The sequence below is a fragment of the Oryx dammah genome, unplaced genomic scaffold (genome assembly GCF_014754425.2).
Source record: "Oryx dammah isolate SB20612 unplaced genomic scaffold, SCBI_Odam_1.1 HiC_scaffold_22, whole genome shotgun sequence".
Lineage (NCBI taxonomy): Eukaryota > Metazoa > Chordata > Mammalia > Artiodactyla > Bovidae > Oryx > Oryx dammah.
In genome coordinates, this window is record NW_024070206.1 from 32,987,944 (window position 1) to 33,014,594 (window position 26,651).

Here is a 26,651-nt window from a genome sequence, read left to right on the forward strand (position 1 = left end):
ATCTATACATACTACTGGGAAAACCATAGCTTTGACTAGACAGTGGCTTAAAGTCCTTAGTGTATCCACTGACTAAAACATAATTCTCAAGTATTAAGTTGTGCATTTTTTTCAGTCAACACACTTCTTGCCATACAGCTGAAATCAGCCATTCCTTCAAAGTGGTTCCTTCCAGTAAACTTCAATGTGGACTCCAGATGTACTCTTGGTTACTTAGATGGATGAATATTCTTGTATACCCTGGTGGCTCAGAGGTCAAAGCGTCTGCCTGCAATGCAGGAGACCTGGGTTTGATCCCTGGGTTGGGAAGATCCCCTGGAGAAGGAAATGGCAACCCACTCCAGTATTCTTGCCTGGAGAATCCCATGGACGGAGGAGCCTGGTGGGCTACAGTCCATGGGGTCACAAAGAGTCAGACATAACTGAGCGACTTCACTTCATTTCACTTCCAAGGATGAATTTAAGAAATCAGCATTTAAAAAATAAATTCATTTGGGGACTTCCTTGGCTGTCCAGTGGCTAAGATTTTGCCTTCCAATGCAGGGGGTGTAGGTTCAATTTCTAGTTGGGGACAGACCCCACATGCCCCACTGCCAAAAAACCAAAACATAAAACAGAAATAATATTGTAACAAATTCAAATAAAGCTTTATAAATGGTCCACATCAAGACAATTATCATACACTAATGCATATATATTGAATCTAGAAAGATACTACTGATGAAATTATTTGCAAGGCAGCAATGGAGACACAGACATAGAGAACAGACTTCTGGACACAGGATCGGGTGAGGAAGGAGAGGGTGGGATGTATGGAGAGAGTAACATGGAAACTTACATGGCCATATATAAAAAAGAGAGCCAATGGGAATTTGCTGTATGACTCAGGGAACTCAAACAGGGTCTCTGCAACAACCTAGAGGGGTAAGATGGGGAGGGAGATGGGAGGGAGATTCAAGAGGGAGGAAACATATGTATACCTACAGCTGATATTTATTGTTGTTTGGCAGAAACCAACACAATTCTGTAAAGCAATTATCCTTCAATTAAAATATAAATTTAAAAATCTTTAAAAAAATAAATTCATTTTGATATTTCTGATTCAATTCAGAGTGTCAGGACTTTTTATACAATCATACTGATTTCACACCTCTATCTTCCTTCTCCTGATCAAAAACATGGTCACTTATTTGCTCTACCCACAACGATATGCACAACAGTTCCCAAACTAACACTGGTATTAAATAAGATTGTGAGAACATTGAAATTTTCTTTTGCCCCCTCTTCTTGTTTTTTTAAAGATCTTAGAGTATAATTAGCTGAGGCCGTAGAGTCAAACTTCTGTGGTTTTGTATCATTTGAAATGATTAGTCTCTGACTGGTTAGACAAGCAACTAGATATACAGTGAGTTCATTTATTTCTTGTATAAGAGTTGTTTTCATTTTATCGATTTTGTTTCATACTTATGTAAAATATGGACACATTTTTGGAGTTAAATACACAAATCACCCTCGGCCCCTCCTAGATAAGCAGCAGCACTATTTATTTAAGTATACTTTCCTGGGTAGTGCTGTCTCCACTTCTTTTATTCAAGAGATCTCTCCACAGAAATTTATAGACAGCCCTCATCCCTTTTATAGCCACAAAGTACTTGCTCAGATGCATGTACTATAATCTATTCAACCAGTCCCCAACTTAATAGTCATTTGGTTTGTTCCTGCCTTTAAATTTTACAGACAGCTGCAATGAGCAGCTTTGTTTCTTGCAATATATTTGTGAGATATTTAATCTTTTTTTTCCTAGCCATTTATTTCTCTTTTAATTTTAAAAAAGTGGCTAACATTGTTTCAAAAGGAAGGGAACAGAATAGAATAGGGCAGGCTCCTGGCAACTTTTCATGCACTTGTCCACTAAATGAAAGGATCTAGCGATGTTTTCAACAAAAACTACAGAACATTCAACTAATTGACCACAATTTATAATCTAATACATTCAACTTGAGTCAACAATGGAGTCTCGGTTTTGTGCGCCTTCATTGTTTTTACAGCAGACTACAGATGAAAATTCTTATAATTCTGAGGCTTTCTTTCAATTATAAAACTATTTTTAAAACAGCCCTCAATACTGTCCATCAGGTAACCCACACCAGGCAGTGAACAATGCAAACAGATATCACATTCACATGAAATCAGGTGACTATGTATATGAAAATTTTCCAAATTTTAATGATAAAACATTAAGCAAAAAAATAGAATGGAGCATCACAAATTGTGAAATGCATGTTTCATAAAAGCCTAACAGGTTAGCAAATTTTTCAGACTATATTACAATATCGTAAAAAACAAAACAAAACAAAATGCAGTGCTTTAAAAAGTAGCCATTCCCTTTTAAGTCAGTCATTTTATTGGTGATTTTCTACAAAATAAAAGCATATAGCTTTGTAAAATTCCATTTGTTTCATGAAAAAAGGATTTGGACAAAAATCACATCCTCAAATTGTTATAGGGCGATAGCAATGTTGACACTACTTTTCTTACATTTTGAATCTCAACGATTCTACTGAATATTTCATTACTACTGTAAGTGGCTCAGATGGTAAAGAGTCTGCCTGGAATGCAGGAGACCCAGGTTCAACCCCTGGGGCAGGAAGATCCCCTGGAGAAGGGAACGGCTACCCACGCCAGTCTTTTTGCCTGGAGAATTCCATGGACAGAGGAGCCAGGAGGGCTACAGTCCATGGGGTTGCAAAGAGCTGGACATGACTGAACAACTAACACATAACACAGTCACTATATGATGTCAAAAAAATTTTTTTATAAAAGTGGGCAGGGAGTCAGGACCCAACAACTAGGGAGGGAGTATGTGGACCAAGGGCAGAAGAACACCCCATTGTTTGGTGGAGTGAGTGGGTGGAAGGAGAAGCAGTCCCTCTCATCTGAAATAAACAGAAATCAGAACTTCTGGCAAGTTATTTATGGGGGCGCACACCCAACATTCTGGCAGATCCCTCTCCCCCATGATGGAACAGGAAAGCATCATTAAAACATCCTAATAAAAACTTTGCACAAGAGTTCCTTTCTCATCTACATGCAAAACTAGAAGCCAGCAGGAGGCCTATAGCTTCAGAAAGCCATAAAGTGAAGCCTGAACCCAGTAACAATCTGCAGCAGGGTGTCTACTGAGACAAATCCCCTTGGCTAGGACAGATCTGACAGCAGAACTGTCTATGTATAAAACTTCACACCATTTAAGCTACACGCCCCTGCATTTGTAGACAAAACTATCCTCTTTCATGCTTCAAAAAGCATTAATGGGCTTTTCTACATTTTCTTCCTAAAGGAGCCTCCTATTAGTATCGGTAATCACTGATATTCTCCAATCTTCAAAAATCACTAACAACACATTAGACTGCCTACCACCAGTCCCAAGGTATGCTATCACTAAGAGGGACTTGGTCAAAAGAAAAAGTAATATAATATTTATTGCCTGCCTGAGAGGCATTAACAGCCAAAACAAGTTAAAATATATGCTGTCTTTCATTTATTTCTCTAGACATGTCTGGATGAAAAACATCTGGAAATCTCTTAAAACTAAGAATTCTGTAAAGAGGGGGAGGGAGATTGTTTCTCTCCAGTCTCAAAAGGAGACTCACTTTTGAATCTGGAATTTGTATGGAAGTGATTCCTGGGAATTAGAATAGTTTTCCCCAGTCTTTTCCTTTCACTGGTTTCCCAAGAGAGAAATTTTCCCATGAAATACCAGCCAGAGCTTACGGGGATATACCAGAGTATAATGAAGAAGAAAATAAGGAAGTAAGGGTGAAAAAAAAAGAAGGAATGAAAGAAGAAAGGAAGGGGAAAACAAAGAAAGAGGGGGAAAGCAAGAAAGGAAGAAAGAAAAGAAATGAAAGAAGAAAACATTTAGAAACTAAAGTAGAAAGAAAGTGAAAGTGTTAGTTGCTCAGTCGGGTCTGATTCTTTGCGATCCCCCTGGACTGTAGCCCGCCAGGCTCCTCTGTCCATGCATGGAATTCTCTAGGCAAGAATACTGGAGTGGGTTGTCATTCCCTTCTCTAGGGGATCTTTCCCACCCAGGGATTGAACCCAGGTGTCCTGCATGGTAGGCTGATTCTTTACTGTCTGAGCCACCAGGGAAGCCTAAAGTAGAAAAACAGGAATAAATAGGGCCACTTCCCCTAGTTCTGAGATATCTCAGAAGAAAGAGACCTGAATCTCTCAAGGCTCCAGGAATTTATGGAGATTTATTTTTCTCATGTTAAGTAAATATTCACTTTATCTTACACTTTGTGTTTTTGTTAAACAGGGCTTCAGGTTTCTGAATACTTCTGGCACGGTTACCGTATTCATTCATTCATTTCCTTTTTTTCAAACCATTTACCAGAAATGTACTCAGATTACAACCTAGCTTCTCATCCTCTCAGAGGACACTTTGGAATGACTCCCAATAAATTCCACTCAGGGTCTAAAAGTGAGGGGCCTTGAACTTCCAGCTTCCTTAGTTTTGTGATGAACCTGCCTCTGCTGTTTCCTACTCCCTCGGTTTCTTCTGTTCAAGAACCATGAATTTTCAGGTCCCTTCTTGGTTAGCAGCTGCCAACCATCATCAGATTTTTCAGATCCACGAATGTCACAAATGGTGTTGTGCTACAACTCAAGTGCTATACTTGGTGGCTAGAAAGAAACTATAAATTACAGTGACCTCCGTTTGTAATTCATTTCAACACTCCTCAGTCCCGCTCAGAAAGGGAGTTCTTGGGAGGGGAGCCAGACACTCAGCCTGTAAGGGATTTATCTCCTGTTGACACCTCACTGTTCAGAGACATGATAAGATCCTAAGCCAAGACCAAACCAGGGTCTCAACTCTATCAGGCATCACAATTGAGAATCTATACAACATAACACCCAGATATCATGATGCAGGTAATATGTTCATTAAAGGTTATCCAAAACAATGTTTTAATAACAGAAGATGTGTTACCCAGAAAGGCACTCGAGTTATATGATAAAAAGAATCCATCCCAGAGCAAATGTCATAGAGAAATCCTTTGAAAGGACTGCTATTTTCAAGTATAAATGCTTCCCTCTCCTAATATGGAAGAGGGATTACTGTTCTACATTCTCAGACACTGGCTCAAGTGCTAAGAATGCTGGCTACACTGATAATCCCGTCATTGTCAACCTCCAAGGAAAGCCACGGTCACTTACTACAGAATTGGTTCCTTGTTTTCCCAGAGTGCTGACATTATAAGAGATATTACATCAATATCTCCATGGCAGTCATCGTCATCATCATCATTAGCATCCCATCCAATTCTACAACATCAAGTTCTCCAGGAGACTGTAAGCAAGGGCATCTTAGAGGTACAGGGAGGCCTCAGTCGGTTCCCTGGGTAATGAGGTGATTAATGCCTCAGAAAAGGCCCATCATTTCTTATGCGTGTGTGCAAGCTAAGTCACTTCAGTCGTGTCTGACTCTGTGACCCATGGACTGTAGCCCACCAGGCTCCTCTGTCCATGGGATTCTCCAGGCAAGAATACGGGAGTGAGTTGCCATTTTCTCCTCCAGGGGATCTTCCCAACCCAGGGACTGAACCTTTGTCTACTGTGGCTCCTGCATCGCGGGCAGATTCTTTAATGCTGAGCCACCGGGGAAGCTCTTTATTTCTTATAGGCAATGCCAGACTTGAATGCTGTCTGGGTGTTTGAAAAAGATCAGAAAGTTTAATTTCACTCTCCATAGGCTCTGATGATTATTCCTTCAGACACAGTAAATCTCAGGAAGGGGGCATTCTGGAGCTTTCTGGTTAAAGTAGTGGTGGGAGGTGCAAGGGTTTGGAACTACAATGCCCCCCTCCACTTTCTCTACTTCTTCATCACATATTTGAGAGTCTGCTATATTTCAAGATTTACATGTCAATTTCTGCCACAACTCTCTATGATAACCATTTGAAAGTACTTAATCACTGGCTTTAAAAGAATTATTCTTAAGTTCAAAATGTTCATCTGAAAAGTCATAACGCAACTGAATTGAACTGAATGACCCACTTTAGCAGCACACAGGAAAAAGAAAAGACATAGCCAAAGAAGATACTAAATATAAAATAATTTTATCTTTAAAATTAGTTACAAATGAATGTCAAAATGAGATAATGTCATAAAGAGAAACACTGATTTTTACATGATTTAAAGTAATACTTTTATTCCTAATCAGAGTATTTTTAGATTGTAAGGTTGCCACCTTTAGAGCAAGAGTTCGAACAAAGGCTCTTATGTTTAATGCATCAACAGTTTTCAGAAAAATTCCTGATCGCAATGCATGGAATTGTATTGACAACCCCCTTTTCCAAATAGACCCCTTTCACTTTTCAAAGGCAAAACTCTCTTTTTTTTTTTTTACTGCCTATCAAACAGACAAGCATGTAATTAAAACCATTTTTATTAATTCTCTTTTCAATTTAGGTGCCACTGAAAGACTGGTGCTACTCTACTGTTTGAATAATGATTTCTATTATAGTCAACTTGAATCCGAATGGTACAAGGGATAAGTTTTACCACTGGATCAGATGAAAAAAAAAAAAGCAATCTGTAAGTTACAAAAATGTTGATTGTCAGATTATGAAATCCACAACATGAACAAATTTAGCATTCAGAAGGTTCAACACTTGCAGCATTTATATACATGCTCCTCCAATATAAAAGAACTGCCAAAGCTCACAAAATATTAAAAAAAAAAAATGAAGTAAATTTCAACTAACACTTAAAATAAAAGTCTTAAAATAAAAGCATTATAGAAATTTAGTTTTCAACTTGGATCTTTCTTCTCATAAACCAGCAAACTTATAAAAACAAAACCTCATAAACTGGAGGGGAAAACAAACTCTATAAATGTACTAACAAGTAGATTTCATGGATTTATATACTTCCTGGTAATGATAATAATCAGGAATTTATTTTAAAAATTTACAGACTCTGAAGGCGAGTCTTAGTAAACTCATAATGCATATATTTCTGTGTTTATATTTTTGGTTTTCTTTGTTCCTTATTTCTAGTGACACTGACATTTTTTCATATCTTTATTATGATATAATTCACACATTATACCATTCACCCATTTAAAGTATACAATTCAATGGACTTTGTTTTACTCACAGAGTTGTATGTACATTATCACAATCAATTTTATTTTTTTTAAGATTTTTTTGATATGGACCATTTTTTTAAGTCTTTATTGAGTTTGTTACAATATTGCTTCTGTTTTATGTTTTGGTCTTTTGGCCGCAACGCATGTGGGATCTCTGCTCCCCAACCAGGGATCAAACCCACACTCCGTGCAATGGAAGGTGAAGTCTCAACCACTGGACTACCAGCGAAGTCTCACCACAATCAAAAAAAAAAAATTATCCAAAAAGAAACTGCACCTCTTGGCCATCACCTCCCTTATCACCCTCAACCCAACTCTACCACCCAACCCTAGGCCATCTACTGATCTCCTCTCTGCCTCTATGGGTCTACCTCACTCAGAAACCTTCATATAAATGGAATATAAGGTCCTTTGTGACTGGTTTCTTTTACTTAGCATAATGTTCTCAAGATTCATCCAGGATGTACAGTTATCAGAACTTCATTTCTTTTTGTGGCTGAATGATATTATTTTAGATGGTAATACCACACTTTACTGACCCATTCATCAGCTGGTAGACATCTGGGCTACTTCCAACTGACTACTTTTTAAAATAGTAACTTACCTTGTTTTACTTTCTTGACTAATGATATTCATCCTATCAAGCTCTATAAAGCATCCTGTCCACAAAGTAAAATAATTTACTTTCTGTTCACAATTATGGTCAATGGACTAAATGTCCCTGAGAATCTAGGTGTAATAGTTAAAAGCAAGACTATCCACCTTATTGGACTCACTGGAAAAGACTCTGATGCTGAATAAGATTGAAGGCAGGAAGAGAAGGGGACAACAGAGGATGAGATAATTGGATGGCATCACCGACTTGATGGACATGAGTTTGAATAAGTTCCAGGAGTTGGTGATGGACAGGGAAGCTGGTGTGCTGCAGTCCATGGGGTCGCAAAGAGTCAGACAGGAATGAGCAACTGAACTGACTGACTGATCCACCTTATACTGGCCTCAGTTTTCTCATTTATGAAACGATGGATTGTCTGGTAATGGTGAAATAAAAATCACTTCTGAGTTTCGAGTTTTAGGAATCTAGAAATTGATTCTCTGCCAAGGATTTCATTGGCTAAATGCATCCAGAAACAGAGGACAAAGGAGCCCCATTGGTTTCATTAGAACAGATCTGGAGGAGTGAAGAGAAGATCCCTTGTCCCCAAGCACTTCACACAGCATTTCAAATTTTGAAAGCTAAGAGCAGAAGAGGAAACAAAAATATCAGGGTTGCTTGCTGTAAGTTGTCAACATTATGAGCAAGGATGGTGGTTATTTATAAACACAAAGAATGTTCCAGAGAGTCCAAATGATAAGTAGTCAGTGTGCATTTCTGAGGCTCCAAGTAAGTGAAATTAACAAGTACACACATACAAACACTCGTAATGTCACCATCATGACCACTTTGAACAATCTGAGAAGGAACACTCAGATAAATGTTCTCAACCAGCACAAAACTTATCAACAATTAAAAATAAACCGACTTTACTCATACAGCCGATAATGCAGACACTTGGTATTAAAAGCAGAAGTGTTAACAGCATGACCAAAATAGCTTCATTAAACCTTGTGGCAAGGTTATGACACCTAATGTTCATACATGAGGACAATGACATTAGCTACCATCAATCAGTAGCAGAAGCTTTAAAACTAAACTTGGTCTTAAAAAGGCTGACAAGAAATGCCCTCTAGCTAAAGAGCTGTAGAGCCAAGAACTATCTCATCATGGTGAACTACATCCCAAGCTGTTCCATGAACTAGTGACTAATTTGACACAATCTGATAGGCACCAGGCTGGTGAAAGGCTATTCAAACTGAAATCTGTTTAATAACAAAAAACTTACATTAAATTAGAGAATGACAAGTCATTCCCTACCATACAATAAATCATTTTTATTCTTCCTCTCTCTTACTATTTTTGGAGAACAGGCATGTATTACTCAAGGGGCATATTCCTGGATACTCCTTTAATTCTGAAACTAAGTCTGATAAATGATTGAATTACTTCTGTTTACCATATGAAGTAGAACCACCATGAAAGCTCACTCAGAACAATCATTTTGAAATTATAGTAATCTTGACACATATTTTTACTTGGGAAGATGCACATTATTTCAGAATTTATGCAAAAATTTCTCTATATATCTTTACAGTAAGTATTTTCAATTTTGGAAATTTGATAACACTGACACTGTAATGCTACCCTTTGCTTGTCTTCTTAATGTAGAATTTGACATGCTCCTTAGAATTTTTTCAAGGCAACAATTTAAAAAAGGTCTATATGATTATTCTTTCAGTGTAAAAAAGAGTCAGTTTTTTTTTGAACCTCCAATATTACTCCCACACAATGGAAACTGAATTTCATTCTTCCCAAAGGAACTATCTTCCTCATTTTGTCCTCCATGTGCAATAGTAATCCTATTTTTTCATTCCAAATGTCCGAAACCAAGAGACCCATTGACAACCAATTCATTTTAACCTTACTTTCCAGGGTACCTTTCAGGTGGACAGCCTTAAGCACTCCTCCTTAGGATCCTAAGAATAAAAGACATCCAATATCTTATCTGAAGATGAGTGGTTCTCAGTCCCTGAGCTTCCATAAGCTTATTTGATATCTGTTAGTATGGTACATGGGGATTCCCTGGTAGCTCAGCTGGTAAAGGATCTGCCTGTAATGCAGGAGACCCCAGTTGGATTCCTGGGTTGGGAAGATCCCCTGGAGAAGGGATAGGCTACCCACTCTAGTATTCTTGGGCTTCCCTGGTGGCTCAGATGGTAAAGAATCCACCCACAATGTGGTAGACCTGGGTTCAATCCCTAGGTTGGTAGGATCCTCTGGAGGAGGGCATGGCAACCCACTCCAGTATTCTTGCCTGGAGAATCCCCATGGACAGAGGAGCCTGCCCAGTCCATGGGGTCCCAAAGTGCTGGACACAACTGAGTGACTAAGCACAGTACAGTTCAGCACAGCACACACATGAAGAATAAGCTGCCCCACCAGAATGTGAGATACGCGGAGGCAACAACCATCCTTCATGGTGGGGGGTGGGGGGTGCAGTCGCCCCCATAAAGGGCCTGAACTATGTTCAGTGTTGACCATCCAACTTATCTGGATGCACCTGGAGAATGAGGTACCTCACTCTCCATTTGACCTTGAAAACTCCTGAAGGTTCCATTTCCCTCGAGGCTCTATTAAAAAATGTGATACACACGTGTCCCAGTAGGGAATAATGCAAAAAAGTGAAGGTCTAGTTTAAGGCCTCCAGTGCATCCCCAACCACAGGAAGCCAGGAGGCAAGGTGGGGGTGAAGGGATGGGGGGGTGGGGGTGGAGCAGAGGACAAGAAACATAGTGACCAGCCACACAGCTAATCCCATGCACACAGGATCAGTTCAGTCGCTCAGTCGTGTCCGATTCTTTGCGACCCCAGGAATCGCAGCACGCCAGGCCTCCCTGTCCATCACCAACTCCCGGAGTTCACCCAGACTCACTTCCACCGAGTCCGTGATGCCATCCAGCCATCTCATCCTTGGTCGTCCCCTTCTCCTCCTGCCCCCAATCCCTCCCAGCATCAGAGTCTTTTCCAATAAGTCAACTCTTCGCATGAGGCGGCCAAAGTACTGGAGCTTCAGCTTTAGCATCATTCCTTCCAAAGAACACCTAGGGCTGATCTCCTTCAGAATGGACTGGTTGGATCAGAGATGGGAAAATCGGGGTGTGGTTGGCGGACATGGCTTTGAATTAGGCAGAAACTCTGAAGATCAAGAAAATTTACACTACATCTATCTGTATCTGTCTATCTATAATCTATTTATCTATAAACTTCTCTTAATCTGCCCTAGTGGCTCAGATGGTAAAGAACCTGCCTGTAATGCAGGAGATCTGAGTTTGATCCCTGGGTTGGAAAGATCCCCTGGAGAAAGAAATGGCAACCCACTCCAGTATTCTTGCTTGAAAAATCCCATGGACAGAGGAGTCTGTTGGGCTACAGTCCATGGAGTTGCAAAGAGTCAGACACAAGTGAGCAACTAATGCTTTCACTTTCACTTTCTCTGTACCTATCTTTCATCTATCTATAACCTTCTCTATATAAGGCCCCTTGCCAAGAGTAAACATTGCATACGAAGTATAGTATTTGCAGCTATTGTTCTGCCCTCTTACAACCCCAACTATAACTGCTGCCTTCATCATTTATAAAGTGGTTTCATAGTAATTATCTTGAGTCTTATTACCAGCCAAGGGAGGCAGGTATAATTACCCTACTCAGTTGTTAAGGCTGGAAAAAGTGTATAAAAGTTGCTAAGGTTCTTGTGTGTTGGCACAGAGGTGGGCTTTGCAGTGGGGGTTCACTGACCACCACCCCCCACTCCAGTCAAGAGGTCATTCCATCCTGCAGCAAGAGATAAGCTCCACCAGCCCTTGTAGCAGCCATGGCCCAAATGCAGAGAGCAAAGCATGGAGTCAGGGCATCTGCGAAGAGAACTCCACTAGTCCAGCCTCTCTTCTAAAGCTGGATCCCTCACTAGATTAACCTCTGCAAAATTAAAAAGGCTTGACTTTTCTGATGCACAAAGGAACCTTCTGGAACATCTACTGTGGGTGTATACCTGGTTTCAGCTTTCACAGCACTCCTGGCCTAACTGGAGACAACTAAGTGTAAACAAGCAATTAAACATCCTAAGATAAAGGTTTCAGGAGAGATAGCATAGGTAGAGAGGTGAAATTTCAGGAAATGGTCAAAAAGCACGCCACGCCGCTAATCATGAGCAATCCATTAGTGGTAGGATTCATATTAAATTACCACTAGATTTTACGTTATTTATTATTCATGAGACATTCTGTTTTCCAATTATTTTTTTTCCCTCCTCCACATTAGCCCACCCATCTTAAAGCCTCCAGCATTAATTTGATTTCCCGCCAATAATTTGAAGATAATGATTTGTGTCTTGGTTCTGTCTGCATGGATCTTCCTCTGATAATTTGGAGAGAAAATGATGTGTGTCTCCCCTCTTTTCAGACAGTGGCCTTAGGGATTTTATTCATCGTGGGGGCAGGGCTTGAGCTTTTTCTGACAGATTTAGGGAACAGGAAGACAGAAATCCAGAACTGAACAAATCTGTCAAACTCATTTTCTTGCAGGCTTTTCTGCCAATTTTTGCTCCCTCCCCCTTCCTCCCTTTTGGGGGAAAATATGCATTTCCCAGTTCCTAAAAGAACAGGCTAAAAATGTGCTAGTGAGCAAAAAAGGCAGGTGTGTACAACCTGGAATGTCATCTCTGCTCCCGGGAGAATGAAGCAGAAAGTTAACAAGGGCAAGTGAACGAGCAAAAGAAACAGGGACAGACAGAAACACATCTGTCTGTAACCATCTCTCCATCAATGCCTTCACAACAGAACACTGGGGACTGGAGGCCACCTCACCTTCCTGGGACTGCAAGACCCTGACTCACCCTCCCTTTATGCTCCCATTAGCTTGAAAGCAGGCAAGGAATTAAACCTCTTTTACTGCTAAATAATTAAGAAACCGCTGGCATTCTGACAAGCTGGTGTGCATTTTCTTAATCAGCAACCAACCCGAGTAATTTTGTTTATAAGCTATTTAAGATAAATCCTACCACTTAAAAATTTGAGATGAGCCTATGTACACTATCCATTTCCTTGAAGTAGTTTGAAGAAGGCTTCCTCCCCTTGTTCTCCCTTTTCATCTCAGGGACTTCACTAGTAACCCTAAAGGTGGTAAGAAAGATGCCTATGATAGTTCCATCATCATTAGAAAAATGGACTAGTTTTATTCAGCTTTCTTATCAGTCAATTCCCCTTCTAAGATTCTAGATTCAGTCCTAAATATTCATGGGAAAGACTGATGCTGAAGCTGAAGGTCCGATAGTTTGGCCACCTGATGTGAAGAACTGACTCATTAGAAAAGATCCTAATGCTGGGAAAGACTGAAGGCAGGAGGAGAAGGGGATGACAAAGGAGGAGGTGGTTTGATGGCACCACCGACTCAATGGACATGAGTTTTAGCAAGCTCTGGGAGTTGGTGATGGACAGGGAAGCCTGGCATGCCACAGTCCATGGGGTCTCAGAGAGTTGAACACAAACTGAGTGACTGAACTGAACTGAAGATTCTAGAAATTCACTAGACAATAGAGATTATGATACTGCTTTTGATAAAAGTCACCAATGACCACTTAATTGCCAAAGTCAATGACTCTGTAGAGAGCTTGTCTTGAAACACACAGCTACATATGATACCTTGAATCCCTTATACCCTTGACCTTAAACTCGCACCCACCCACACACAACCTAGTGTTGGTTAATAATTTTCTCCAGTTCCTCTCCCGCTTTTCTGCCTTTTTCTTCTCTCTTTCTTCTCTCTCTTTCATATAGGAGTGCCCCAGCACACTGGCTGAATCCCCTTTGCTGTTGTTCAGTCTTTAAGTCATGTCCAAATCTTTGAGATCATAAACTGTGCCATGCTAGGCTTCCCTGTCCTTCACTATCTCCAGGAGTTGGCTCAGACTCAAGTCTGTTGAGTTGATGATACCATCCAACTATCTCGTCCTTTGTTGTCCCCTTCTCCTCCTGCCCTCAATCTTTCCCAACATTAGGGAATTTTTCAGTGAGTCGGCTCTTCACATCAGGTGGCCAAAGTATCAGAGCTTCAGCTTCAGCATCTGTCCTTCCAATGAGTATTCAGGGTTGATTTCCTTTAGGATTGGCTAGTTTGATCTCCTTGCTGTCCAACGGACTCTCAAAAGTCTTCTCCAGCACCACAGTTCAAAGCATCAATTCTTGGGCACTCAGCCAACTCTCAAATGCATACATGAGAAGAGACCTTTGGCCTGTCCAAGCTAATGGCCTATGTACCCCTGGGCTAACCTTATGTAACCGCCATATTACATACCTTCCAGTTCCTATGCAGAGTCTGCATCCGGCTGACTCTCTTTCCTTTGCGAGCTGACAAAGAGCTGCTTAACCTTGGAGACTCGACCTGTCACAAGTCTTCTCCTCCATCCTCATCACAGTTTGGGACCATGACTTGTTAACTGTCTGTCTAACTCACCACTTCCACCAGGTCAGAGACTCCATCCCTCTAGTTAACCCTCAGACTCTTCTGGAACTTTGCAAGTAACCAGTAAAGAGTTCTGAACAGATGAGAAGGTCATATCTAAATGAAAGAGACTAAAACCAAACCAAAACAATAATTTCTCATAAAACTTACCTATAGCATGAGGAGAACCTTTCTGAACTTTATATTTTCCATCACAATGTATCATCCTTCAAGCAGAAGTAATCAATTAAAAGACCTTAAATATTATATTTTTATCCAGCCAGGTATTGATAAATATTTAGGATGCTTCCATGTCTTGACTATTGTAAATAGGGCTGCTATGAACACTGAGGTACATGTATCTTGTTGAATTAAGAGTTTACAATGGAATACCACTCATCTATTAAAAAAATGCAATTTGCAGTCATATGGATGGACCTAGAGATTATCATACTAAGTAAAGTTAGTGAAACAGAGAAAGACAGATCAAATGATCATGTATATGTGGAATCTAAAATATGATACAAATGAACTTCCTTACAAAGTAGAAAGAGGCTCACAGACGTAGAAAACAAACTTACAGTTACCCAAGGAAACAGGGTAGGGGAAAGATAAATTAGGAGTTTGGGATTAGCAGATACAAATTACTATATAGAAAATAAACAACAAAGTCCTCCTGTGTAGCACAAACTCTATCAGTATATTGTAATAACATATAATGGAAAAAATGAATATATATATATATATATATATATATATATAAAACTGAATCACTTTGCTGTATATCAGAAACTAACATAAGTTAGAAAAGAAAAGAAAGATAGTGCTAAGTCATGTCCGACTCTTGACCTATGGACTGATGGACTACAGACCTATGGACTGTAGCTTGCCAGGCTCCTCTGTCCATGGGATTTTCTAAGCAGGAATACTGGAGTGGGTTGCCATTTCCTTCTCCAGGGGATCTTCCCAATCCATGAATTGAACCCAGGTCTCCAGCATTACAGGCAGGTTCTTTACCAACTGAGCTAGGCAGGAACAACATAAGTTAACTATACTTAAAAAAAGAAAACTCAAAAAGACCTTAAAAAGTTGTTTGTTCCCAAGGCAGCAATTTCTGCTCTGTGCAAAGTCATATTTGAATATGAGTGCTATCAGTAATTCAAAATTAAAATTCAATGTGCAAAAGCAAGTGAACTCCAGTAGGATTCATGGGGCACACACAGGGTTATGTGTGTGTATACTTATATACACACATGTATACTCACACACACATACTCACCTAGAGTTCCTATTAGTTTCAGAGCTGTCGGTATATTAAAAGTCAATAATCTTACATAAATTATATAGATGGTGACACAGAGTATTTTTTTAATAATCATTTTAGAGATGCATATAAGCCAGAGGGTACTATAAGAATATCAATGAGAATCAATTATATCCTGTAATTTGGATTACATTTCCTTCAGTTCTCCAGTGTAAACAAGTCTTCTCCCAAATAGCCCTATTAGTAAATGAAATATTTACCACATTGATAAATTTGCCACAAAATTTTCTGACCAAAAATGTTTTTCTAATGTAGAAAACTTCATTTCACAAGGCTTTTATTTCATATCTTTTGTTAAGGTTCACATACAGTGGTGGCCTTTAAATAGTTTAATAGGCACATTTTCTAATGACATCTTTTAAGGTTTTATTTTTAAAAAAATCAGCATAAATATAGATCTCTCGGTTGATTGTTTCCCCACTCCAGTGTTCTTGCCTGGAGAATCCCAGGGATGGGGGAGCCTGGTGGGCTGCCGTCTACGGGTTCGCACAGAGTTGGACACGACTGAAGCGACTTAGAAGCAGCACGTTGATTGTTTTTCTTTGTAAAGCATAAATCAAGCTCCTGAAGCTCTAGAAAATGAATACATCGCTTTAAATTCTGCTTTTAAAACTGACCCTGAAAATGAGTCTTTAAATCTTTGTATCTTTTAAGGTGGGGGCTGACCTTGTGCCTTCTTAGCTTACCAAAGGCAGACGACAGTGCCACTCAGCTGAGACTGTTGTAAAGATTATAATAAATGGGAAGCATTTGACGTGGTACCTCCTGCATCATAAAGATATGTATTTATAGAATTAATAAAGAAATAAAGCTATTGGTGGGGGTATTACAGACTCTATAATCAAAATAGATAACCAGCAAGGACCTACTGTATAGCACATGGAACTCTACTCAAGGTTATGTGGCAGCCTGGATGGGAGGGGAGTCTGGGGGAGAATGGATACATGTATATGGACAAGTCCTGCTTGTATAAAATCAAATACACTTTCAGCTGAATTTGATTATTTGTTGTTCTATCACTACAAACAAAGCTAGTGGAGGTGATGGAATTCCAGTTGAGCTATTTCAAATCCTAAAAGATGATGCTGTTCAAGTGCTGCATTCAATATGCCAGCAAATTTGGAAAACTCAGCAGTGGCCACAAGACTGGAAAAGGCTGAGTCCCTTTACCTGAAACCACTACAACATTGTTATTCGGCTATACCCCAATATAAAATAAAACGTTTAAAGTTTGGGGGAAGGTGAAGTCGCTCAGTCGTGTCTGACTCTTTGTGACCCCGTGGACTGTAACCTACTAGGCTTCTCCATCCTTAGGATTCTCCAGGCAAGAATAATGGAGTGGATTGCCATTTCCTTCTCCAGGGGATCTTCCCGACCCAGGGATCGAACCTGGGTCTCCCGCATTGGAGGCAGATGCTTTAACCCCTGAGCCATCAGGGAAGCAAAGTTTGGGGGAAAAAAAAGAAAGTCCCCAAGATCAAAATCATTTGCCACTAGTCATGTGACCTTGGGAGGTATTACTCAATATGTCCAAGATATGGCATTGTAATCTACAAAAGAGGGATAACAAGACGACCCGGCTCCCAGGGTTGCTGCAAGATTCAATAAGATAGTGCTTATATTATTAGCACAGTACTTAGCCATTCATCCTCTTATTATTTCTACTGTATTACTTTCTTTAGCCTATTGGGGGTGATAGAGGGACAGTCAGATGTGCCCAAACAATTCTGGGAAACTAAAACTTCTCTCTCTACAAGAACTTTAAAATTAAATTTGTTTTTAATTCACCAAGTTAGCAAGAGTATTTGATGCCCATCTGTGTCCACATGTATAAAGAGATACAAAGCAGTCATGGAAAGGTGGACTTGATATGCGTATGATACTCTCTTCTCAAGCAAAAGTCAAATGTTCTTATGCCATGCTGTACGAAGTTCTGAAATAGCCTGAGTGAGGAAAGTTGGCTGTCATATATGACACATGCATATATGAAAACACCGAATCCCCAAGCATTACTTAGACACGTTCTGTGTAATGTTAGTTTCAACAAAATGGCATCATCCATGATACTGAATTAACATTCCAGTTTCAACTTTAATGGCTTTTTAGTTTGCTGGTGTGGTTTGAAAATTACTTTGCCTTTGTGAGCCATGGATTATAAGGAAGACTTAACTAGTTTCATATTTTACATGTTATAACTAAAATGATAGAAGTTAAATCTTCAGTGAAAGAGGCCCCTTTTAAGTTTCAAGCTTTAGTAACAGTGTTTTTAGGAAATGCATCGACGAGTTAATCAGATCACTCACAAAATTATACCCAAACATCTTTACCAATCTCTGATAGATGAAAGAGCAAAGAACCGGGAAAATTAAATGAGATGATGCATGAGAAATGCTCTATACGGTACCTGTCTCCTCTTCGTAATAAAGTTTTGTCATTATCATTGTATTATGATCATTAGTGTAATCACCAGTCATCATTACCTATAGACACATCTATTCATCTTCTACTGTAAGAAGGAAACCTGGGTGCTATTTGCATTAAGTAGCCAAATTGGCAATAAATGTTCATTTTATCTTTCTTATTTTAGATAATCATTGTTTTCTGGTACATTGGCCACATTGCTGTTCTAAGTATGTTCAAACTGGGAAAAACTAACGAGTGAGTAACAACATTTTATTCTGCTTGTTAATAGTGGAGTCATAATCTTAGAATAAATATTAAGTGAATGAATCAGAGATTTCAGAATCTTCAAATTGACTAAAATGGAAATTTGTAAAGGAAGATGCTATCAAACCAAAAATTAAAACAAGATTGAAATAAGTCCCTCTAGTAAAGGAAATCATCAGTATAAGGACATCCAAAAATGTCTGCTTCTGTTACACTAAAGCCTTCTATCAGAGTGTTATCTGAAAACCTGGAAAAATCATTATCTTTTAACTTCCTCTAAAATTCAACAGGAAAAAAATTTAGAACAAATTGCAAACAACTATTGTGTTTTAAAAGAAAAGTAACACTGGTTATCACTAACACTGATTCTCCTTCTATAAAGGAGAAGCTTTGCAATTCTAGACACTAAATCAAATCTGTGGCCACTGCAAGGGAGATCCTCATTGGTTATCAAGTTCAAAACAGATTAGGCTGCATTCAGAGAACACCAAAGTTGGATATGAGTTTTGTACCAGGAGACATCCACACCATGACTTATATACTTCACTACTCACAAACTGTTCTTGCACACAGAATACATTACATTCCTTTTGCATTTCCCCTTGACATGAAAACACAGTTTTCAAAAGATGTGCTTTCCAAGACCCACTTTATGCTTTCCAAGACCCACTCAAGATGCACTCTGGGCCCCAGAAATCTCCAGATTAACTAAAAGGATTCTCCAGAGCTGAAGGAACTTTTTAGGTCGTCTTAAGCTCCCTGACTTGGGCGAACACTACACTTACTCAGTTCAGACATGGATGATGCTCCCAAGGGTCCTGGAGATGCAGAGCGTGGCAGGGCGCTGACTACAAGGGGCAAACACCCCGGGACTTCATAGAGGGTGATGGAAAATCACTGCCTCTAAATTAATACCATTTACAGTAGGATTGGAGAAGCACATGTGTAATCATGATGAATAAATGTAAAGAGGTGTTTTACTATTTATGTACGTGTGCCCAATAAACAGTATTGGGTCAGCCAGTTAACCACTTAGGAAAAAATAAAGCTTGCTCCCCCCAAAAAAGATTTGTACATGGAAATCAGTGATGCTCACGTACAAATGAGACAGAATTATTAACAGATTTCTTGATTCATTAATGTCTTGGAAAAAAAGAGGAGTTTCTGCACTTCAGCAATGGGAAAGGAAGAGCACTGAGGAAGGAGTTAAGGAAAGATAGCTGTAGGTAATAGAGGCCATCGCTAGTGACTAACTGGGCCAGTGAGGTAAAGGAATGGAATGATGTTACTGCTGGCTTCAGGTCAGAGCGCTTCCTGATCTTACCTGCCTGCCTCACCTCTGAGCTCCCCGCCCTTCCTCACATCTAATAAAATTCTCCTTCCAGTACAATAAGTCCCCTACATGCGAACATGTTCTGTTCTGAGAGTGCAACTGTAAATCCAACTTGTTCATAAGTCCAACAAAGTCAGCCCAGGTACTTGACTAACACAATAGGCTATACAGTACTATATTGTGATAGGCTTTAAATACTTCTCACACAAATATTACATAAATAACAAACAAAAAATAAAGAAAACTTTTTAAATCTTACAGTGCAGTACCTTGAGAAGTATAACAGTACAGTACAACAGTTGACACATCTTAGCAATACCAGCTGTCTCATCCCTGCTTTTACGCTTGCTCCTAGACATCCTGGGCTTGAAATAAAGATTCTGTATGTACTACAGTACTCTATCCAGCATGGTACAGTAAAGCACACAAACAGCCACTTGCAGAGGACGCACACACATGACCCCGTACACCAGACATGTGAACCAATATATGTAATTGGACATTACATACGAACACAAGTTCGCATCTTTGAAGTTTGCAACTTGAAGGTGTGCATGTAGGGCATTGACTGTACTGTGTTCTTTCAAGCACTCATGCATTTGCACATGGAGTTTTTCTATCTGAAATACCTTTCTCCAGTGGAAGAAATCCCTACTCACCTCTCTAGACCCTAGGAGAACATTCCCATACATCCACAGCTTTCTGCACCCTTCCCCCGCTTTCATCCCATAAAAAAGCCTCCAAAGCCCACTGCTCACTCTTCCCTTGTGAGCATGCTTATTTCACAGAGGTCTGAGCACCAAATCTGGGTTAACTTAGAATGGGGCATTTCCTCTGGACATTCATTCATCAGTCTGCCACATACAAATCAGAATAAAGCCCACCTTGAGCTGTAATTATTTGTTTACCTGGTTTTACTAGTGGACTTTCAGTTCCTTAAGCCTATAAGAATATTTCTTATTTATCTTGGCACCTAGCAACATGGTAAGTGCTCAACAACTATTTGTAAAACAAATAATGAAAATAGTCTAACACTTATCAAGACTCTGTCTTACACATAATTTTCAGCTTTTATGTTGTATATTTTTTTCAGTTGAGACTTGGCGTAGTTTCTCAAAATAAAGATGTAGTTCTAAAATAATTCACCTCTTCCTTCTCCTGAATAGGTACAGATGAGCCATATTTATCATCTACATTATAAAACCCCTTGTTCTCTAAGCACTCTTCCTATTTCTTTCTTTAATTTCTCCGTTAATTCTTAAAATATGACAAAATAGCCTGAAGATAATACTTTTACAATAGAGGCGCAGTAAAAGATTTACATTATTCCCAATCTTGGGTGGGTCAAAGTCCTTGTGTAAGATCAAATACATATTCAGCTAAATTTGATTATTTGTTGTTCTATCACTACAAACAAAGCTAGTGGAGGTGATGGAATTCCAGTTGAGCTATTTCAAATCCTAAAAGATGATGCTGTTCAAGTGCTGCATTCAATATGCCAGCAAATTTGGAAAACTCAGCAGTGGCCACAAGACTGGAAAAGGTCAGTTTTTATTCCAATCCCAAAAAACGGAAATGCCAAAGAATGTTCAAATTGCCACACAACTGCACTCGTCTCACATGCTAGCAAATAATGCTCAAAATTCTCCAAGCCAGGCTTTAATAGTATGTGAACCAAGAACTTCCAGATGTTCAAGCTGGATTTAGAAAAGGCAGAGGAACCAGAGATCAAATTGCCAACATCCGCTGAATGATAGAAAAAGCAACAGAATTCCAGGAAGTAAGAAGGAATTGATAATTCCTTCTTGAACTGAAGGAACTGAAGTCTGCTTCATTGACTACACTAAAGCCTTTTACTGTGTGGATCACAACAAACTGTGGAAAATTCTTCAAGAGATGGGAATACCAGACCACCTTACCTGCCTCCTGAGAAACCTGTATGCAGGTCAAGAAGCCGCAGTTAGAACTGGACATGGAACAACGACAGGTTCCACACTGGGAAAGGAATATGTCAAGGCTGTATACTGTCACCCTGATTATTTAACTTCTATGTAGAGTATATCATGCAAAATGCTGGGCTGGATGAAGCACAAGCTGGAATCAAGATTGCAGGGAAAAATATCAATAGCCTCAGATATGCAGATGACACCACCCTTATGGCAGAAAGCGAAGAGGAACTAAAGAACTTCTTGACGAAGGAGAAAGAGGAGAGTCAAAAAGCTGGCTTCAAGCTCAACATTCAAAAAACGAAGATCATGGCATCTGGTCCCATCACTTCATGGCAAATAGATGGAGAAACAATGGAAACAGTGACAGATTTCACTTTCTTGGGCTCCAAAATCACCACAGATGATGACTGCAGCCATGAAATTAAAAGACGCTTACTCCTTGGAAGAAAAGCTATAACCAACTGAGACAGTGTATTAAAAAGCAGAGACGTTACTTTGCCAACAAAGGTGCTTATAGGCAAAGCTATGGTTTTTCCAGTGGTCATGTATGGATGTGAGAGTTGGACTATAAAGAAAGCTGAGCACCGAAGAATTGATGCTTTTAAACTGTGGTGTTGGAGGACTCTTGAGAGTCCCTTGAACTGCAAGCAGAACAAACCAATCAATCCTAAAGGAAACCATTTCTGAATATTCATTGGAGGGACTGATGCTGAGACGGAAGCTCCAATAGTTTGGCCACTTGATCTGAAGAGCCAGCTCATTAGAAAAGACCCTGATGCTGTGAAAGATTGAAGGCAGGAGAAGAAGGGGATAACAGAGAACGAGATGGTTGGATGGCATCACTGACTCAATGGACGTGAGTTTAAGCAAACTCTGGGAAATGGAGAAGCACAGGGAAGCCTGGTGTGTTGCAGTCCATGGGATCTCAAAGAGTTGGACATGACTGAGCAACTAAACAACAGCAGCAACAACACAGCTGTGCGTTTTCCCTTGATACAAATTATCCTGCTTTTTAATAGATCATGGCTTTAAATCCCATACTCCCAATAAATGTTTCTTTTTTTCCCTTTGTAGGATCAATTTACTTTAAAAAAAAAAAAAAAAAAGATTCTCCAGTTAAGGTCTTAAAATGGAAGAGAGGCCTAATTCCAGTTTTGTTATTAAATCAGAGGCAAGATGTTGCATCCTTAAGGAAAATCTTTGTCAACCAGATAATGTCCCCCAAACCACAGCCCTGCACTGTTTAGCAATGCCCTAAGATCAAGACTTTAACTCTTGCAGACACAGTAGATAATCTTTTTAAAAGGTGAATTATGTTTTTCCAAAGTAAATGTGTCGTATGATCACAGAGATTTAAATGATCTTTAAAAACTGGCTCATTAGTTTAGACATAATAAAAAATAAACTTTTAGCAAAGGGAAACACGAGGTCAAAAAAACTATCTTCCTACATCTAACATATACACTGAAGTTCTCTAGCATGAATTTACCCAGAGTCTAATTCAGGGACTCTGAGGAGTTCTCAGTGACTAGTGACAGATTCCTCAGGGCTGATATTCAGAAGACAATGAATATTCTGGTAATTAATTTACCAGAAGGTGGAAGAAAGACAAGGCCCTGAAGGCAAAGGAAAAAAACCCAAAAGACACTTGCTCTAAGGCCAAAGAGAAATGAGCCATGAATTTCAAAGGTCATTACCTGAAATCTAACACAGGCCCAGAGGCTTTGAAAGGGTATTCTGAAAACCTTGGATAACACCGGAACACAGAAATCTTTTCATTTTCTATTTAATGAGGCAACTTTAAATATCCCGTTCCTATTACAAAAGAAATTAAAATTATACAGAAGTTACATTAAAACACAAGTTTACAATGCAAATTGGTTTTTATTCTAAAGATGCCTCACTTTCTAAATTTTCAAGTTGTCAGGCAGTACCTTATAAATGTCATAATCAGGTCTTTCAAAAATTAACAGCACAAGACAACAAAGGAAAAGGGAATACTTAAAAAAATAGTCTGACACCTTTGATTATTGAAGAATGGGGAAAGAAATTACCGAAAGTTTCGATAAGAGTTTAAAAAGTTATTCTGTTCATAATACTTACAGCTTATCTGTAAAATCATGCTCATGTTAACATTTAACTCAATGACCAACATAATTTATGTATTATACAGTAAACTGAGAAAGGTACATTTCTCCTACACACCATCAGTTCAGATAATTAAGCACCCAAGATATACCACAAACCGTAATACCAAGAAAGGTATTTAACGATATTCAAAAGGGTCGTGCCTCATACCTAAATCAGGATTCCAGTACTGCACAGATTTCCCATCAGCTCAGCACCCACAGGAAGATCCCATAGTGTAGGAAATGGCAACCCACTCCAGTATTCTTGCTGGAAAATTCCGTGGGCAGAGAAGCCTGGTGGGCTACAGTCCATGAAGTCGCAAAGAGTTGCACACAGCTGACCGACTTGAGTAAGCACACAAACAGTACTAACTAACTTCTGAAAAGCACAGCTAAGTCTACTCCTGTGCCTTTCTAAAATATTCCTTCACCCGTGGTGGATTCATGTCAATGTATGGCAAAACCAATACAGTATTGTAAAGTAAAATAAAGTAAAAATAAAATTAAAAATAAAATAAAATAAAATATTCCTTCCACCTTGAATCTCTTCTTATCTCCCAAGCAAGCAGCTCACTAAGCAGCTTTGTGATCAAGGCGAAGTGACTGAGCTCTGAGTCTTGGGCTCCTAGTTGAGAAAAGGCTGTTTTGAGTCTTAGCGTCCACAAAGAGATGAGCAGGACTTCTAACAGATCACTGGAGTCACTTACACTTCCTCTCATCATCAGATCCAGCCCAGGTCAGGATAAACTCTCTTTTTTTAGATTCTTTTAACTCTCATAATTTAGCATGTAACTGGTTTTAAATCATTTACTTAAATTAGTAATTCTCCCCCAACATATTTTATTCCATTAGGATAGGTCCATTTTATATCCTGAAGCATTTGACAAAGTCCTAGTAAAGATAAATATTCGCTGAAGCCCAGAATGGAGCCATTTAAAATATCTTTTAAGCAAACAGCTTATACCTAGATATCAAAATTTACTTTTAGGGAACATTTTAATATTATAAGGAATCTCTCATGAATGGTCTATTTTTTAAAGTTATTTACAAACCAGTTGTAATATTTTAGTTGCTAAGATGTTTTTTTCAAATTGCAATATTATAAATCTTACTTCTTAGATTATTCTCCAGAAGCAGATTTTCTCCATTCTATGAGTAAAGCACAACATTCATTGTATTATTTCACCTACCATGTGTATCAATGCTTCCTGGGGAAAATACCATCTAATTTCAGGATGGTTCATAAGACTTCCCTGAATAATGATTATGTTGCATTTGTAAAATTAATTATTTTCTATGCTACAATCATCAGCACAAGTCAGCATGGTTAAGTGGTTAGCTTAGTGGCTATGGAACCTCATATATAATTTAATATTAAGGGAATGAAATATATGTGAACAGTTTCCCAAAGGTGAAACATTTCAGAATTGGGGTATTTCATCTGATCAAAATATATAGCATATGCAGGTCAGAAAGCGAGAGGTTCATATTTTTTTCACTGCCATCTCTTTAAATAGCACCTTTTTCTATATCAGCTCCTCACATAACATAACCCAGTTCAAAATTAAGTTTACAGCTTGGTAAAAAAAATCTTGCTGTGAACTATTTGCAAGCTTATTGTAAAATGAAATGACTGATCCAAGTATTTTCTATGTATCATTATAAGGAACATAGCTACTTGAGGGTTTGTTGTTGTTGTTGTTAAGTTTTAAAAATACAACCAAGGAGAAGAAAAATACTATCAATACCCATAGGCGAGAATGAGAGTCTTTTTCTAAGGGAAACATTTGAGCACTGGTAGAGGCAGGGCTGGTCTGTACCACCTCGAAAGTTCTTTCCCACCCTGGTCTATGACCACAGGATTAGCATTTGTTGTTCTTCACAGTGGACTAAACTAAAGGGCTCTAAAAATACTTTGGAGCAGCCTAAAAGCAAGTAACAATTTATGCCAACCCCAGCAGAAAAGAATGCTGATATGAAATTTCCTGCCCATGAACTTCCTAGGGGAGAAGTCCTAGAAAACACGTGTGTTGTTGATCTGTTTGCAAAGCCATTTCTTCAATTAGTTCCTGGAGACATAGAAAGTATAATTAAGTAACTAAAGATAACATCCCCCAAGAAACTCATGTTCAACCTCAGGACAAAGCCTACAGCACTACCTTGCCTAAATCTCATATTTATCATCCTTATCTACCTCTGCCCCAGGTGCTAATGCACAGACAAATTGTCGAATCACAGACACGTAGAAGAATAAGAATCTGAAAAGAAAAGGCTTTGATCAACGGAAACCTGGATAATCTACAGGTTAAGCACAAACCCTGCTGTACCAGGAAAAAAAGGTAGACCGCATTGACCTGAGCAGAAAACAGCAAGAAAATACTTGCACAACACAGCTGAAAGGATCATGAATTATTGAGAGCTGGAAAAGATCATTTTATGGCAGAGGAAACTGAGACCCCAGAGATAAGTGACTCACTCAAGGTCACAAAGCTGGTTAGCTGCTGAACAAAAAGCAGAATCCAGATCTCCTTCCTTTCCGGCCAAGATTGACTCACAAAGTCCCCACCCTCCTGAAACTTGATTTCAATATATTCTCTCATTTCTCAAAGCTATGATCAATTTTAAGGCTGACTGAAAATATACACACACACTATTGTCAAATGAGTTCAACCATGATTTTCTTTAAGGCAAATGGAACAGGCATAGATATTACAAAGTCAGGGTGAGCAATAATCACCTAAATTCAGGGTTTGGAAGACACACTAGGTTGGTGCTATGACCAACTCCCCACATTCAGATTTTTACCTGGGAGTGAGAAGGTACATATTTTGCTTTAGTTAGTTCCCCAGCTGCCTCGCAGAGTTCAGAGGAGAACAATTTTGCAGAATTTAGAGAGCTGTCTCCAGCTGAGTTCACATATAATCTGCAGCCTGTCCAGGGTAGCCAGTAAGCAAATCAGCCATGAAGACTTTTGTCTGACAAATTTAAATTACC

At 39.1% G+C, this 26,651-nt stretch overlaps 1 protein-coding gene and 1 non-coding gene across 2 annotated transcripts in view; both read right to left on the bottom strand.

The window, feature by feature from the left end:
- CDH2 (cadherin 2) overlaps nucleotides 1-26,651 on the bottom strand; it is a 241,712-nt gene that overhangs the window by 113,050 nt on the left and 102,011 nt on the right. The window lies entirely within an intron of this gene.
- On the bottom strand, nucleotides 16,947-17,019 carry TRNAW-CCA. The gene has a single exon. It is a non-coding gene; the product is annotated as a tRNA-Trp (tRNA).